Below are 16,053 nucleotides of genomic sequence, written 5' to 3' on the forward strand. Positions count from 1 at the left end.
TTCTTTTTTGCCATTTATTAAAAAATAAATGACGCCATATTAGATGTGATATACTCAGGAGCTGCTTCCGAGTAATGACAAACCTCCATTGATAAAGAAATGATTAAGGATTCGTTGAAATCTTAAAACGATACTTGACACTCAACACACCAAAGGACGTTATCAGCTATAGCTTTAAGAGGGGGTATCTGAGAAGAGCAACTTCACACTGAATCTTACATAAAGGAAATGCATAGCTGCACTGAGATCTGTGGACGTCTGTTCTATCTATGACCACACCCATCTGTACTGTAGCATTAAACTATTATACTATGTGAAGTAGTGTACTGTACATGCTTTGGACAGAGCAATGAAGGGATTATTAGGTTTGCTAGCCAGGTTGTAGTTACTCTTTGGGTTACCCTGATAGAAAACATTTGTCAACATCTGAATTCAACTAAACTCAGCCGTCATAATTCATGAAAAATCTATAAAATACTTGGGCTTAAAACTTGATATTCAGATGATTTCAATGTAATTTAACCTGTATTATGACTTAAGACTGCACATGTAAAAAGCAAAGTATTCTCTTCTTTTTTGCATCTTTTTAAGCTTTAAACTATAACTGCTGGCTTACACGATAACATAATATATTGCTATGTAATGCTAAAGTGCAATATGTAAAAATGTAAATTCAGAACTGAGCTACCCTATCTATGTAATCAATCACAGTCAGAAAACTAACAAGCATGAAGGCAGTTAGTCCAAGCTTTATTATACTGGCAGGTTAAACTATCTATCACCTCATGCTTTGTAACACCTATGTCAGCACGTCTTTGAAAATGTCAAGTTTCCTTCACACATATTCTAGATCACTACGCTTTACACTTTTTATTAACATGTCACTAACTGCTATTGAGCGCAATATCTTTGCATAAATACAAAAAGGCTGTTTGAAATGTTACACTACCAAAGGAAGTGTCTGTCCTCTATAAGAGCTCAAAATGAAGTAAATAATATGCCAGACCTCTGAGCTTTCCCAAAATCGGCCATTTAGATGCATTTGCTTGAAGAAAAAAAAGGACAAAAACATTGATTGTCAGTAACATAAAAACAGTGTTTTTATTCAATTTCCCCAAATATAAAAATGCTGGTTGTGACCCTGAGGCCAGTTTGAATTGCCTCCTGCTCCAGCTCCATCATGAGCTGAGGTACAAATTAGACACAAACTGTTTATACGCTGCTTTTTCTCTGTTTGTCTTGCTCTCCCTTTCTTCATCGCTTATTACTACTAACCGCACAAACACACACACCAACACACACTCAAAAGCATTGTGATGTGAAATTATTGCAGCTGGTTATATTTCAAGACCTGCTTTATTTTTAACTGGAAACTGCTTTGACCGTTATATAAAACATGAGATTCATTTTGTTTCTAACTCTCTAACTTTTTGGGTAATTGAATGCATTGGAAGCAACAGTGTTAGAAGCTTATAGCTGTTTGTTAGTATGTGACAAACAATAAACATCAAAAACTAATTAACATTTGGGCTGCAACTATTTTGATACTCAATTAATATGTCGATTATAATTTGAATATTCATTTGATTAGATAAAGCTAGATCATTTATATTTCGTTCCCAGCGTTTCATTTAATTTAATCATATTATAGTACAGTGTACTATAATATGAAAAGTAACTGTAACTAAAATATACATGTATTTGATCAGATATTTCTCAAGTTTCTGATTTACTGTAGTCCGTATAACTAATGGCATGAAATATTCCAAAAATTCCATAACATTACGTCGTACTCCGTTGTCTGTCAGACCTAGTTTCAGCTAAATATGCCGTCTCCGGGAGATTTCAGTTTTGACGGAGACAAACGCTCGATTACAGGTTAATCTAAAAACAAACGTAACAGACAGAAAGACGTTAGCTTTATCAAGCATTAGCTATAAAAGTCTATATATAGCCTATAAGAGGTAAAAGGTTTTAATCGATTAGGTGTTGCAGCTCTAATTAAAAAACAGCTGTTCTGGACAAATTGAGTCGTTTCGTGTTGTTTTTCTTATTCCTGCAGCTCCAAGATGTGACATTGCGTGGATTTTATTTTCCAAGACAGTTACAATGAAAATCTTTCAGTGGCCTCATTAGCAATGGTAGGTTTTCAAAAAGAGCAGAATGCAGTGCAGCAACATGCATCCAGGGTGATTTGACTGCATGGCTCAGCTATGGCCTCCTGCTATCGCTCACTCTGCATACTTATAAAACTCACATCAGAACTTGGCAGCCGAAGTTTGAAAAGCGGCTGATAATAGACAACTGCAATGTTGTTTTTCCATTGGTTTGATATTGCACACTTCAGCGCCACACTAACTTCTATTTGCACCGCAGCCTCACAGCAGGGGGGTGACCACGCTGACGCACGAAATAACGGTCCTGTTTTTGGAGAACGGCCAACCCATGATTGGTTCCTGCCATCAACCGCACTGTGAGGACGTCATGGAGAACTGATCGGCACAGCATGTACAGTAGGTTTCATGGTTGTTGTTTTTTTGTTCCAACGTAATGTGGGAGTTTAGTTTTATTTCTACATTTTCATTTCTTACTTTCATCTAACAGATAATTGCTCAATTCTCTGATACGCCTCTTGCTATTTGAGCTATTACGAGGTGTTCTGTAAGTGTTGACGCATAAAAGCCCTCCGCTGGAGAACCACTACAAGGCTTCTATTATGAAGCTGTTGCAGGACGTGTTAACTTATATAGTTAGAGACTGACTGCAGACCCCTAGTTTGTAAGAAACATCTATATTTGGATATTTTAGCACGTTTTTTTGTTTAAATATTTCAAGGAATGAATGAAACAATGCAGCAACAATTGCAGCGGTTACAGGTATTGCGGGACTTGTGGTGATTTGGACTAACCTAATCTCCATCCCATCACCAAAGTCAGCATTGTGATCACTGTCGCTCATTACCTGACACAGTATAGGAGCTATATCTGAATATCTGCCATTGGAGCGTCCACAAGACATTTTAGACAGGAAAAAGGGTGCACTAGAAAATGGACTCAACATTCAATGTGGCCATATTTCTTCCCTTATTATCTGCTTTTTCTGCCGTATGTGCAACCCAGGAATTGCATTGATATTTTGCCAGGCATTCCCTCTAAATACTATGAAAGAACGTAAAACCCTCCGTCTGTATTACGTGTTGCTATAATTGACGCAGAAAGCCTTTCTTTTCAGTATAAAAGCCGGAGCTGGCAGAGTTACCTGAAACATGACCTCTTTTATATGTTATGTCCTCCTGTATGGCACATTTGGAATTGCCTGCTTGGACAACCTATCAAGGTAAATATTCCCTGAGCTATTAAATATCACAGCTCCACCTGCTGTGTATTTAGCTGTCATGATTCACTGATTCACACAAAGGACCACAAATAAATGGTCAACTTTTACCAGTTACAGGGCTACCTTGATGATCGCTTACATAAATTGTACTACAGCATCTTAATGTGTGACAGCGGATGCCTTCTCAGAACATGGCTTATTCCAGAAACGACTAATACAAAAACATAGTTTAAAAAAGACATAAAAGCAATATTCTATTAAATATTTCTGAACATGAATTGAGTAAAAGTAAGGGAGCCTAAAAATGCTTTTTGTTAATATTAATAAAAATGTATACAGGTGCACTGCCTTACATGTGTTCACTACTATACTACTATACTGAAACGAAGCAACATGATCTCAGGCCAGAGGGATTAGTGGGGGGGGGGAACTTTTAGAACCAGAAAGATTTTTGTCAACTAATTAACACCCTCATCTCGGATCTTAAAAAGGCCGCTTAACATCAAAGCTGCTCAATTTTACACCTTACCACACAGGAATTATCTCCTCGCTGGTGTGAAATGCCATTAATACAAATGCTTCGGATACCATAAGCCGAGGGAACAAGGGTTTTCGCACAATGGTTGCCATATTGAAGCCGTGTCTGTAAATGCAACTGTTCTTGAATCTCTGGATAAGGGCGACTAACTCACGTTTGCTTGCAATTTATAGAGGCAACGCTGGGGGAATAACTAACCAGGCTGTTACAGTATAGACCAAGACGGTTTCCTTTGGTTCAATATTAATGTGTGATGGGAATAGAGTGAAAAGATACTGTATGTAGAAATACTGTATGGAGAGAAAATATATTACAATTTGCATTCATTGTTTGGGGAAACAAACTGTTTTCGTTTAAAGTGATGGGCTCTGTCTAGATACAGCTTGAGAGATGACCTCAAGGCACAGTCTACTGTAAGTTAGACGTTGAGAACGTATTAATGAACTGACATAACTGAATTTTTAAAAATCATAAATTGCTTGTGACAGATTTTTTCTTATTACTATTATGAGGTTCATTTTAGGAAGCAATGTATAGACAAAGCCCAAGTAGATTTGTCTTGGTATTTGTAACGTAGAAAATGTGCAGAAAAGCAAAGATACAGGCGATGTCAGCACATCCTGGAGCAAAGCCCATATCAGTGCTGCTGCTGACATAGAATCAACAAGGACAATATACAAACAAAGCGACTTCATCTTTCTGTCACACTTAATCCAACATATTTTCACACACTTTTAACCCCTATTGAATAAATAAATACACAAAGAAATGTGTTGTCATCATATGTCACTTAATGTACCCTGCCACACAATTTGATGACAATGCTACCAGACCAGAATCTTCCTTGTGGATTACTTCTTCTGTGGAACAACCCATATACTTATACAGTTGCATTTAGTACAAACAAGCTCACAGTAGCTGTGACAGTTTCATTAAAATCAACTCTTTTCATTTTTACGTCTGTCAGTGTTGCTTTCTGCGGATGGTTTTGAATTTGCTGGTCTCGGCCTCTCACAGAAACAATACCTGCATGTACTGCAGACCGTGAAAGAAATACAAACACAGCAAACCCACATCTATCAGCATGCCAAAACGCCGCGTTGCTGTTCGGTCTTAGCTGCATGCAACAAGTGCATCTTGGCAGAGCAATGTCAGCCGCAGCCAAACCCTTCTAAGTCTGTCTGCATTGTTGGTTCCATTACTCTTCCAGCTAAGCAGGCATGTAGATATACAGGCCTGTGTGAGATTCGAGAACACTGATTGCCAGAAAAGTTTAAAAAAAAACAACAACACAATAACCACATTGCATTTGTGCTTTTGTGAAAAATAGGTCATGATATGAGGCAACTTGTGAGAATGCTAAAACAAGCCTGTGGAATAAATAGGCAAGCTATTCTGAGAGTAATCACATTTTTTACTTTATTTTTGTGCATTGTGATGAATTAAATCTGGAAAATATTCCCAGTCCTGCTGCCAGGACTACATGAGAGCATCAAGTTGTTTATTCTCTTAAACTAACCAGCACATCTTATGTTTCTCTAGAGCGCCCTCCAAATGCATCCAAAATCGATCAGTCCATCAATGGTTTCGCAACGTCTTCCCATACTTCATGTGATTATATTCTGTTTTGTTGGTGACTGAAAAAATAAATAAATCAATCAATGAATAAACCAAACATGAAAGCCACCGGAGGCATTGTTTGATGGGTCACGGTTCTGTAAAGGGAGAGGTCAGCAGACTCGGCTTCCGTTTTCACTGACGCCATTCATATCTGAAAAATGAGGCCTGTCACTAAATGTCATCTTCCCGCCTTTGTCGTCTCATCACTCTTTTCATAACTTGTCACATTGAAGCCCAGTCTGTGACATGAGCAAACTGTTAGCTTCCTCCCTGGCAGGGCTAGTGGGCTTTATTAATATTTATAGAATAACAGCTTAAGGCCAGGCCCCTTGAGAGCTATCACTCCACTTTGCTGCCTAACACTTGCAAAATATATTGACAACTCCTTCTCATCACTACCCTGCCCTGGAAAAAAAAAATATATAAATCCTATGCGGTTGTGCAGGAGGTTTGAAAAATATGTGAGTGTTCTGCAGAGAAAACAAAAGTGAATTTTTCAGGGAAGCTAAAGTGAATTTTGAATGAGCTGGGGGTTAAAAAATTCTTATTACAGAATTGAAAAAAAATGAAGCACAATCACGAGGTCGTGTCATGGATGTCACCCCTGGTGTGTGGCTGGATGGAGAGACTCTGATGTGTCTGACACAGCCGGCCAGTTTGAGACAGTTTTCAGTCAAAAGTTTGGCCCGGGACCGTTACAGCACAGAGCGAATCTTCTAACGTCTCTTGTCAAACATAGACCCTTGTAAAGCTGACCCTTGGCGTGCACTGACATACACATGGACATAATCAAAGCGTGATTTCTCCGTGAGATGCTTTCTGATTGCTTGGATAAGCGGGAGACAGAATACAGACCGCAACATTATTTCATCACTCAAGTAAATGTTTCCAGAGCCATCGTCATGGCTACAGGCAAGACTGTACTATACCACCACGATGGCGATCAGCCTCACTGGCTTTAAAAGTGCGGAGAGTTTGCGAGGTCATCACCAGTCTTCTTTCAAACCGAGCTGCTAAACATGTAGATGCCCTTCTTATGTAAATTCCTTACATTTCCAAGGGTTCAGGTAGCTGCAGGCTGTGTTGGAGAAGGTTTATTTCCTTGCCTTTGAGAGTAGCTGCTACTTGATCTTACATCCATTGGCTGAATTAACATTACTTCAAGCTGCACATCCAGATGACACACACACAGTGTGATTTTCTAACAGTGTAAAAGGGAAGAAAGAGGAATAAACCTCCCGAAAAATGAATCCCTTTAATCCCTAGTTCTACCGTTTAGTATAACATGTTAAAGTGTTCCATTACTTATCAACTTTCACTACAGTTTTAAAAGGATATAATCACTTGCCTGCAATCTGGAAGACTAGGTCTTAACAGATGCTGACAGGAAGCTGATGCCAACCTTATAAAAAAAAACTCTGATCTGAAAATGTTTTAATGTCGAAAGAAGGGGCTTAAATCAGTGAGAAGTATTAAAAGCCTCTAAATGTCCTCCACCTTCCCTTTAATGTAGCCCTAATTTGGATCCTTTTAAAAATGCCTCTGTCATAGCAATCACAGCTTAAACTCTCAGCAACAAATTAGCATGAGATCTGAGAAGAATTCACTGCAGCACGGAGAAGTTAAACCTGACAATTGGCCTTCAAAAGTCACGCCGAGACAACACAGCAACATTTTATGATGCCTACTTTGAAAGGCTTGAAAGCCCACAACCAAGTACATCCATTGTCATTTATGTATTAGGATTGTATCAAGATTGCATGTTGTTTGTCCACCAGCCACTGTCACAATCAATAAATGTCCTCCAGGTAAAATGGAGGCAAGTAAACTACAGTGTAATTCAAAGATTACAAAATAAATAGAAAAAGACATATAACATGATGGTTAGACAAACATTAATGAGTATATTTCGTTAGCAAAGCACAGCTATTCATGCCGAGTTCAAATACTAAATAAAACAACCTTACTTTATCAGTTACTTCCTAAATGCATAACCATATCAGTTTCTGCTTTTGAACTACAAGCCACAGACCTCCAAACAACCTTCCCTTTTTCAACTACACACTGCAGAAGCAACTACTCCCTCAATGATGCAAATAAATCTCAGCTGATGAAATCCCGTGTTCCTGAGACGAGCTGAGAGTACACACAGCACCGCTGAAAACAGAGACACCATATAGCAGTTTATTAAACCCACCTCTCACTGCTGTGATGGGGGGGTGAAACGTTCACAACTCAGTATCAGTAGAATATTAGTAGATCACTTCATATGAGCTGCCACCACTCCTCACTAAAAAGCATTCTGCTGTGTTGGCTATAGGTGAGCTTCCATTGCCATGCATCCATTGTAAAATATGAAAAGCCCTGATAGTGCTGTAGCCAGATAATCATTCAAAAGCATCACACATACTGACTGCAGCCTTACTGTATTGCTTATCCAACTGTAAACCACTGGGGTTTAATTACCTGCAAATTAACTGCCGTTTCACTATCTTGCATAAGATTATCCAGGTCATGATGAAATGCCACGAGGGAGGCTGTTCTGATGGGACGATTCGAAGATGCAGACAACACAAGATGCCACTTTGTTAGTACGATAGCTGCAAGGAACGAGATGCCTGTCAGCTACATCGCACTCATAATGCAACCTTCAACAACTGTAAGGACATCTCATTATTCCTGTCGCTTTTTTTTTTTTTTTCCAACTTGAACATGATTTGAGGTTCAAATCACTGGCCTCTTCATCTGCTGTCCACGGCTGCGCCAGGCCACACAGTGCATGCGAGTGGCGCAATTTGCTGCTCTGCATTTAACTGTAGTGGTGTAAAACACATTGACCCGACAGCTGGGCAGAGTCAGTCTGTGAGCCGTGGTTGGGAGCAGTTTGAATTGATCGTTCTCAATTTCTCTCCATCAGCAGAGAGTTATTTCGGTGCATGACGGGCAATCAAACAAACAGGTTTTTGAGGCCGGCAATGCCAAATATGTTCTATCAGAGCAAATTGGGGGGGGGCTTAGTTGCTTCCACAGGTCACCATTTTATTAGCAAACTCCGGCGAAATCTGCCAAGAACCACTTTTTCTTTTTCATTAGTCACACTAGAGTGTTTATGATCTAGCTAGCCTCATCAACATTTGATTCATGTCTCTGTGATGCATGTAAACTAGGAGCGGATGTACTCCACCTCCTGTGGCATCTTTGTAGTGATGCACCGAGGCAACATTGTACAAGCGGATATACAGATTAGACCAAGCACTAATGTAGGCTAATTGGGGAGGGGGGGGTCCTAACGTGTCTGTCTAAGATACATAGACAGATTCATACATCTGAGGGAATGACATTTACTCCATTATTCTGACACCCTGCGGTCATCATTCTGAACATTTCCAGAGAACTGTAAGTCTTGTGTCATAAGATGATGATCTTAATGTGTCACCTACAGAAGCAGACAAGACAGAACCTCTGATGTGGGTTTTTTTTCTTCTCCAACATTCACTAATATAATCAAGTGTTTGGAGAAAAAAAAACATAAAATAAGATGCAGATCTGGCAAAAAAAAAAAAACATACAAAATGATCTCTTCAGTGTAAGATTCACAAAGGACTGTTTGCATTATTAATGTATGATATGCAGGATTAATGCATGAAGTGGGACTTCCAACACTGGCCGTCACTGTGGATGTGCTCTAAAAAAAACACCTAAAGTTCTATTAGCAGATTATAAGAGAAACATGGACAGGATAATACTCCTCCACCGTGGCATCGAGCGGACTAGAATATATATCAAAGCAGCGTATGTAAGGATAATGAGCACCACACCTGGTCATTAGCTTCCGCGGCAATGAGAGTCATCTTAAAAAATTGCTACATGCCTTCTATGAAATGTCGGACACAAAGGGGAGTCTGTTGCTCTGTTGCCGTGTGCCCGGGAGGAGAAACGCTACACTGTGTCTGGGGGCTCAAGTGCATGATTTCAACCTCAACCGCACTGCTCAAGTACTTTCTTTGAGTGGTTTTGACTTTCAGAGCAACCATACAGGTGTAAGATTCCACTTCTTTGAAAAAAAGGATCTGATTTTAGAGGAAAACGTAAAGACTGGAGTGCTCCAGGATAACAGAGGATGTGGAGATCGAAACAAATCCAACCAAATCTATATAATGTTTCATACTATTATCATCTATCACCAAAATGCAAGTCTCTGGTTTGTTTAGGTGTGAGATCAAATGTTTCTTTGTTCTCTTCATATTTCCCTTCATTTTTAAATAAGTGAATATTCTTATATGAGACAAAGATCATCTCGTCATCATTTTCTATTCTTTTTGGTTTCCAAGGCACTGTAGTCAGTACAGCTTTGTTAGAGCAATAGTTAATACGTTTTGATATATGTATATTTTGGAGTAAACAACACCAAGGCGAAATTGACAAGCCGGGGCTGCTCTGCAACACAATGTTCAGGCTATTTAGTTGTTTAAAAAAAATCCTTAGCTTTTGTCTTGTCACTTTAAATGATTTGATTCAGCATCTCACAAGGAACCCATAATGCTTTCTGATTGGGCTAAACACACAAAACACACAGACAAACAAACAACTGAATTCTATTTTAAAAACCCAGGTCAGGTCGACAACAGCCACAAAAAGAACTGAACTAAAATAACTTCAGTTCTCTGCTTGCCCAATTAGAACGATGCAGCGTATGAAGCACACAATAGAGATTTGTTCTGAAGTTGCAAACATAAATCTGAGGTCTTTGACTATATCTGTTGCTATCTGAGGCAATTAATAAGGAAAGAAATGGTTACTACCCACGAAGAAAAAAAATTGCTTTGCAACAATCAGTTGGTCACTTGGTAAACCCACATGCTTCTGATTCCTGCAGTGTCCTCAACTTATCACACAAAGTCTGGAGTTCTGCTGTCAACATTAGGGGGTTGTGTGTGGGAGTGTGTGTGTGTGTGTGCGTGTGTGTGTGGGTGGGTGGGGGGGGGGGTAGATTTCATATCCAATAAAGTGCTGTAACCCATCAGTGTGATAAATCACAAGATGACAGAATGCAGCTTCAACCAAACATAATGCTCCAGGCGAGATAATTCATCTCTCCTTTTGTTAAACTCGATGCTGCCAAGTTGAAAAAGCAGGTAAGGATCACTGACTATACGAATTAACAGGAAAACAAATTATGTATAATTTAAATGTAAATATCAAATATAGTAGTTTTTACTTAACTGACTTATTTTCACTTAACATGATCTTCCCACAGTCGTCACCATCCACAGTATCTATTTCCCTCAATAGGAGCCATTCCCCTCTCTAGATGACCGTTCAGTTCTCCCAACAATTATTACTTGAAACACACATCATCACCCTGGAAAACTCCAGAGGGACGGAGGCATTTCATTGTTTCCTCTCTGTCATCGTTCTGCCCCCCCCCCCCCGTACGCTGCCAACATTAGTTCAAACGCGACAATCGTTTATGGGATGTAACAAGGTCCAACTGCAACTTGCATGTCATCTTTCCTTCCGCAACCTGTCCTTTGGAGACTAGCTCTGCGTTTCTTTTCACAATGACACGACAACAAAAGGCGAAAAAAGACGAGCAACAGATTTTTCATTTGTGATCACAAAGGGAAGGTTGTTTCCCGCTCTTATCATGCAGATAAACCAGTGCTGAGGCTGCTTCTCAGAGCTCATCAACACGACAAAGTTGTAATGGTTCTGATGTCTGCACTGCAGCATGTCCTGAAAAAAAGTTTCACTACAAATTCAGACTGAAAATGTTTTTTTTCTTCAAATTAATATTAATCTTTAAAACACCCACTTAGATCACAATGGGGCAGTTTTCCTTTTTGGATCGACTTGTTTTGACACAAAGGTGTAAACTCTTTAGTTAAAGATCAGGTCACTTTGATTTAACATTTTACACAACTCTTACTATGTATATTTTTCTTTAATGTAGGATAAATTCTCCCTTAATATATAACACCAATAATCTATATTGCTGTGATGTGGCGTAAAACCAAAATCTATAACCAGCATGAGTGCTACTACATCACTACGCTCCGAGGTGTGTGTGTGTGTGTGTGTGTGTGTGTGTGTGTATGTGTCTTACAGCATGCCCAATCAGAGTGCAGAGCTGGTCTAGTCTGTGTAGGGCCCCAACAATGACTCCCAGGGGTCCTACTCACGCTTTTACTTCTCCAGTCTCAAATATTTGTGAACTGCAGAACATTCAAATGGGGGGGGGGGGGGTCTCTTAATATGTTTCACACGACTTAATTGGTTTGATTGTGACCCCCTGTGATGTTGCAGTTGTTAAAGCTTTGCCTCATGAATTTAACAGGACAGAATCGTAAAAATAAACTGTGGTTCATCTAAAATGTAATTTAACATGACCTGTGACTATATTTAGCGAATGATTCATCATTTGTTTTCATGTTGTTAAAACCACAGCATTTCTGGGAAGACCCGTTTGTGAATTGTATTATTTATTATCGCAAAACTATCCGCTATGCAGTTTTCCCTCAGCCTTACCAAGCGTTTCTCCATTTAAAGCGAGACCAGCAGACCGATACACAACCCACTGGCGCGGTAGTGCTACACGACGATATAGAGGCTACTATAAAGTTGACTATGGACTCACCTGTATAAAAAAAAGGTGTGTGTGTGTGTGGGGGGGGCTACAGTCCCAATAACCATCTCTCTACGCCTTTAAATGCAAACAGCTGCGTTCATAGTACTGCAACTGGAAGCTTATTCAGACACCGTTAAAGAAGACGAGCTCTGTGCTCATATTTAGTCTTCATACAGCAGGGCACGTTCACCCACCTCTACATTCAGAGCGCAAGTCCTAGTCCGTCTTCATCCGTTATTTATGTACCTATATCTCACGTTATTTAGGACGCGCTGCAGCCATTCCTAATCCCGAGCCCGAATTTATAAAAAAAAAAAAAAAGGCAACGGTGGACTTTTTGATCCCTCACCATCAAATGCACACAGTGCGAGGTTAAGGCGGTCTACGGAACCCGGTAGGCTGCTAAAACACCGAGGAGCAGGTATAGGCTGCTGCGCCGTGCTGCGCCGTTCCGAAGCACCGTCGATCCCTCCCTGTCCGAGGAATAACGTGCGGGTAGAAAGGGCACATTGGTTAAAAAAAAAGAAAAGAAAGAAGACGGCATAAACAAACGGTGCATTTGCAGATCAAAACACACGCAGTCAAACTGATCGCGGCTCCCTACATTAGTTCTCCGTATGCGCTCCGCTACTGCGTGATGCATGTGTGCAGCTGTCTGTTTTTTTTTTTCTTTCTTTCCTTCTTTCTTTCTGCAACACTGGCAAAAATAAATCTCACCAAAATTAACCTTACCATTCTGAAGACACATCCAATGTAGCAGGCCTGTCCCGTTGACAATTCAGCAGTATAGTCTGAGGTGCTCACCCTCCCCAAAGAAGAGCCCTTATGCTTCTGCTCGTTCGTCTCCTTCTTCTTCCCTCCCTTTCGTTTTGATAGTACCCGGAGCACGCGAGTGTATTTCCACTGTGCACGACACGGTACGGCAGAAAAAAACAGATCCTCCTCCTGCTGCTGCTGCTGCTGCTGCTGCTGTTCCAAGGTGCTGCCGCGACTACTGCCGCTGCTTACAGCGCTCTCAGAGAGGCACACATGGATGAGAGAGGCAGCAGTCCAAGATGTCCATTAGCACGCGCTCACCTAATTGAACGCCGTGAAAAATCCCTCCGGGAGAAATACGTGAAATGGTCCCCGGAGCGAGATCAGGTGACACGGCGGCCGATATGGTGGGGAATGACAAGCTGCGTGGTCCCTCACGATTTACAATTACGACTTTTGGAGCAGGGATGGGTGTGCGACTGTGCGTGGTCGCCCCCTTCGGTACTGAGCCAGACTCCCTCCAAATATCTGCCCGTTTCTGTTTTTCCTCCCAGTTTTCTCTCCTCGAAAAAACATCTAGAGCCTAATAAAAAAAAAATCCTACAGAGAATTACAATGTGCAAACGTTATTAGCCTTCGAGCCTTCGCTTTGTGTTTAGTTTTAAATGACTCTCTGCAATCTGTTTTATGGCTGTGTTTTAAAGTGACTATGCAGAATTTCCAACAAACTTTTCAACAAACAATAAATAATTAAAAAATATGTGAATTATGACACATGATGTGCCAAGTCATACCAAAGCAGAACACATTTTATATATGTTTATGCATATATATAAACATATATAAACATGTAAGAAGGAACAGCAACAGCTGCTGAATATTAACTGTGATGTTTAAGATATTTGCTATCTTAAACTGTGAGGTTTCTCGTAGAATACATGCATATTTTTTTAGCACTGAGATACTAATAGGCTCCCTTATGTCTCAATGGACAACTAAAATGCATACAACTAAACATTTTAGCGTTTGCCAATATGCCCAAGTGTTTTCTCAACCTCTGCTGAAACCTCTGACACTAGAGTTTGGTAGGTTAGCGAGGAACAAGACCATCTGTCTTGTTCCATCTGACAACACTTTTGTCTGGCCAACTTCGGGTCCGTAATCTATTGCCATATACTTATCTCCCATTCCTAGTTTCTCCTTGAGGGTTAAAAACACTGGTCAAGAGTTCCTGGCCTTGGAAGTGTGTTTGGTCAACCAGAGAACAAGAGAGAGGCCATGTGTGGCCTTTAATTCACTGCATTGTCTGCCAAAAGCTAATCTTGGCCAGGCTCAGAGTCTTACTGCTCACGGGCTGTGAATGGTCGAGTGAAAAGTTAAATATGCTTTCAAATGTAAAACTGAAGTCTGGTATTGTGGCCGTGTCATTGTGGGAATGGGAGATTTGCCGTTGACCCAGGCAACCGGAGGAAAGGGGCCGGTTTGAGAGGCTGCATTCAGGCTCATGTTTGCAGGAGGTAGACTGTTATTCACTGGTTACGCACCACTTTCAATGTGGCCCCATGTGCAAAAAATAAATTGATGCACATCTTGTATCTTACAGTGGTAGTCTGTACTCGACCGTCAAACAGACTTGATTGCTTGTTATACGTCATTTTGAAAATCCCAATTTTTCAAGCTGATTAAAGCGGTGATCTGAATGATAAACCCATTGTGCCGTTTTCATCCAGTCGGCAACAAACTGCAATTAGGTTATTTGTGTCTGATACAAAAAAGACTCCTGGTTGAAGCCAATTCATAAACTATTTATTTTAGACCTATCATTAAAACTTGCATAATCATTAGCTTCATCGTATCAGTGACAATGTGTAAACAATGTGATACTGTGAATGGAATCAGAGAAAAAAATTAAAAAAAAACCTACCGTGCACTACCTGCTCAGCACCATAAAGAGCAGACAGACACAGCTAGCAATGAGCTTGTGAACACAGCAGCATTTAGCAGCTAAAGAGACAAATATCTCCTGCAGGAGTTGGAGGAGACCAAAAACAGAGCTAAAATAGAGAGTGAATATTTGACTTAACTTTACAAAGATGGCCAGAAATATGACTTCAAATGAAGGATAATGTTGCTTTTATCTGCTGGAAGAGAACATAAGCAACTGTTTGCTTGAACTTAAAAAGTGATGATATGTTCACTACTTGTTCCCGCTGCCCTCAAATGGCAAGAAAATTAATGTTTTTAAAGGTTTAAAGTAAAACAAAATTCAAAATGAATGGTCTCTGTGGTGAAACTGGGTCACTGTGGAAAATAGAAATATAGAACAAAACAATAATTCAAACATACACAGATAACAGCAACAACATTGGCAGACATTAAACAATACAGCATTTAAGAAGTATAACATAGCCATAGTAGAAACAAGAAGGCACTTAGAGAGTGCAAGCGTCTGCCAACACTGAACATTATTCCTGTCACTTAAATTTTAATTGATTTCCCGACCATCCCCTTAGGATCTTGAATTAAGTCTGTGTCTCCATTAGTTTCAATAGTTCAATATGGCAACAGAATATACTGTCTATTGGAAGTCCTGCACGGAGACCTGAGGATCTCCTGCTGGCAGGCAGAACTACAGTACAAACAAACACAGCTAGTAGAAAGACTAAGATGAATGAAATATGTACCAAGAACAGAACAAGGAGCGCTACATCCACAAATGTATTCATATCACAGCTGTACAGCTGTTCTCATCAAAACTCCAGATGGAGATACAGTACCTGTTCAGAGAATTGACAATTATGTAACGTAAATGTGCAGAGTCGTCTGCTTTCATTATCACTTACAATTCGAACGTGCTGTATAGTATGTGGATGGAGACAGTATACAGAAAACATCTTTTAACCGTGTTACTGAAGATCCATATCTCCTCTCTTTGCCATTATCAAATATCAGATCAATGACTTTCAAACTGGAGACATAATTATTTGATTTGTGTTGTATTAATATAAATGATAAACTCGTTAAAGACAGAGCACTGCTGTTAATCAATAGAATATAGCGGGCTGCATTTCAGTCTGTGAATAACTGTTCTTGTTATATCCAAATAAAAAACACGTGTTTGCTTTTGAATCAAGGCTTAGAGCTGTGACTCAAATTATATGCCCCATAAAACTCC

The 16,053-nt window shown here is 39.9% G+C and overlaps 1 protein-coding gene across 12 annotated transcripts in view; it reads right to left on the bottom strand.

Moving 5' to 3' along the window:
- Window positions 1-13,366, bottom strand: part of tenm4 (teneurin transmembrane protein 4) — a 148,916-nt gene extending 135,550 nt beyond the window's left edge. For all 12 annotated transcript variants that reach the window (XM_031863524.1, XM_031863521.1, XM_031863520.1 and 9 more), the window contains exon 1: window positions 12,855-13,366. The gene's annotated coding sequence lies outside the window, so the exon portion shown is untranslated. The remainder of the gene's footprint in view (window positions 1-12,854) is intronic.
- Window positions 13,367-16,053: the final 2,687 nt, after the last annotated feature.

Source organism: Anarrhichthys ocellatus, unplaced genomic scaffold, assembly GCF_004355925.1.
Source record: "Anarrhichthys ocellatus isolate YVR2014 unplaced genomic scaffold, GSC_Weel_1.0 scaffold29, whole genome shotgun sequence".
In the NCBI taxonomy this organism is placed as follows: domain Eukaryota; kingdom Metazoa; phylum Chordata; class Actinopteri; order Perciformes; family Anarhichadidae; genus Anarrhichthys; species Anarrhichthys ocellatus.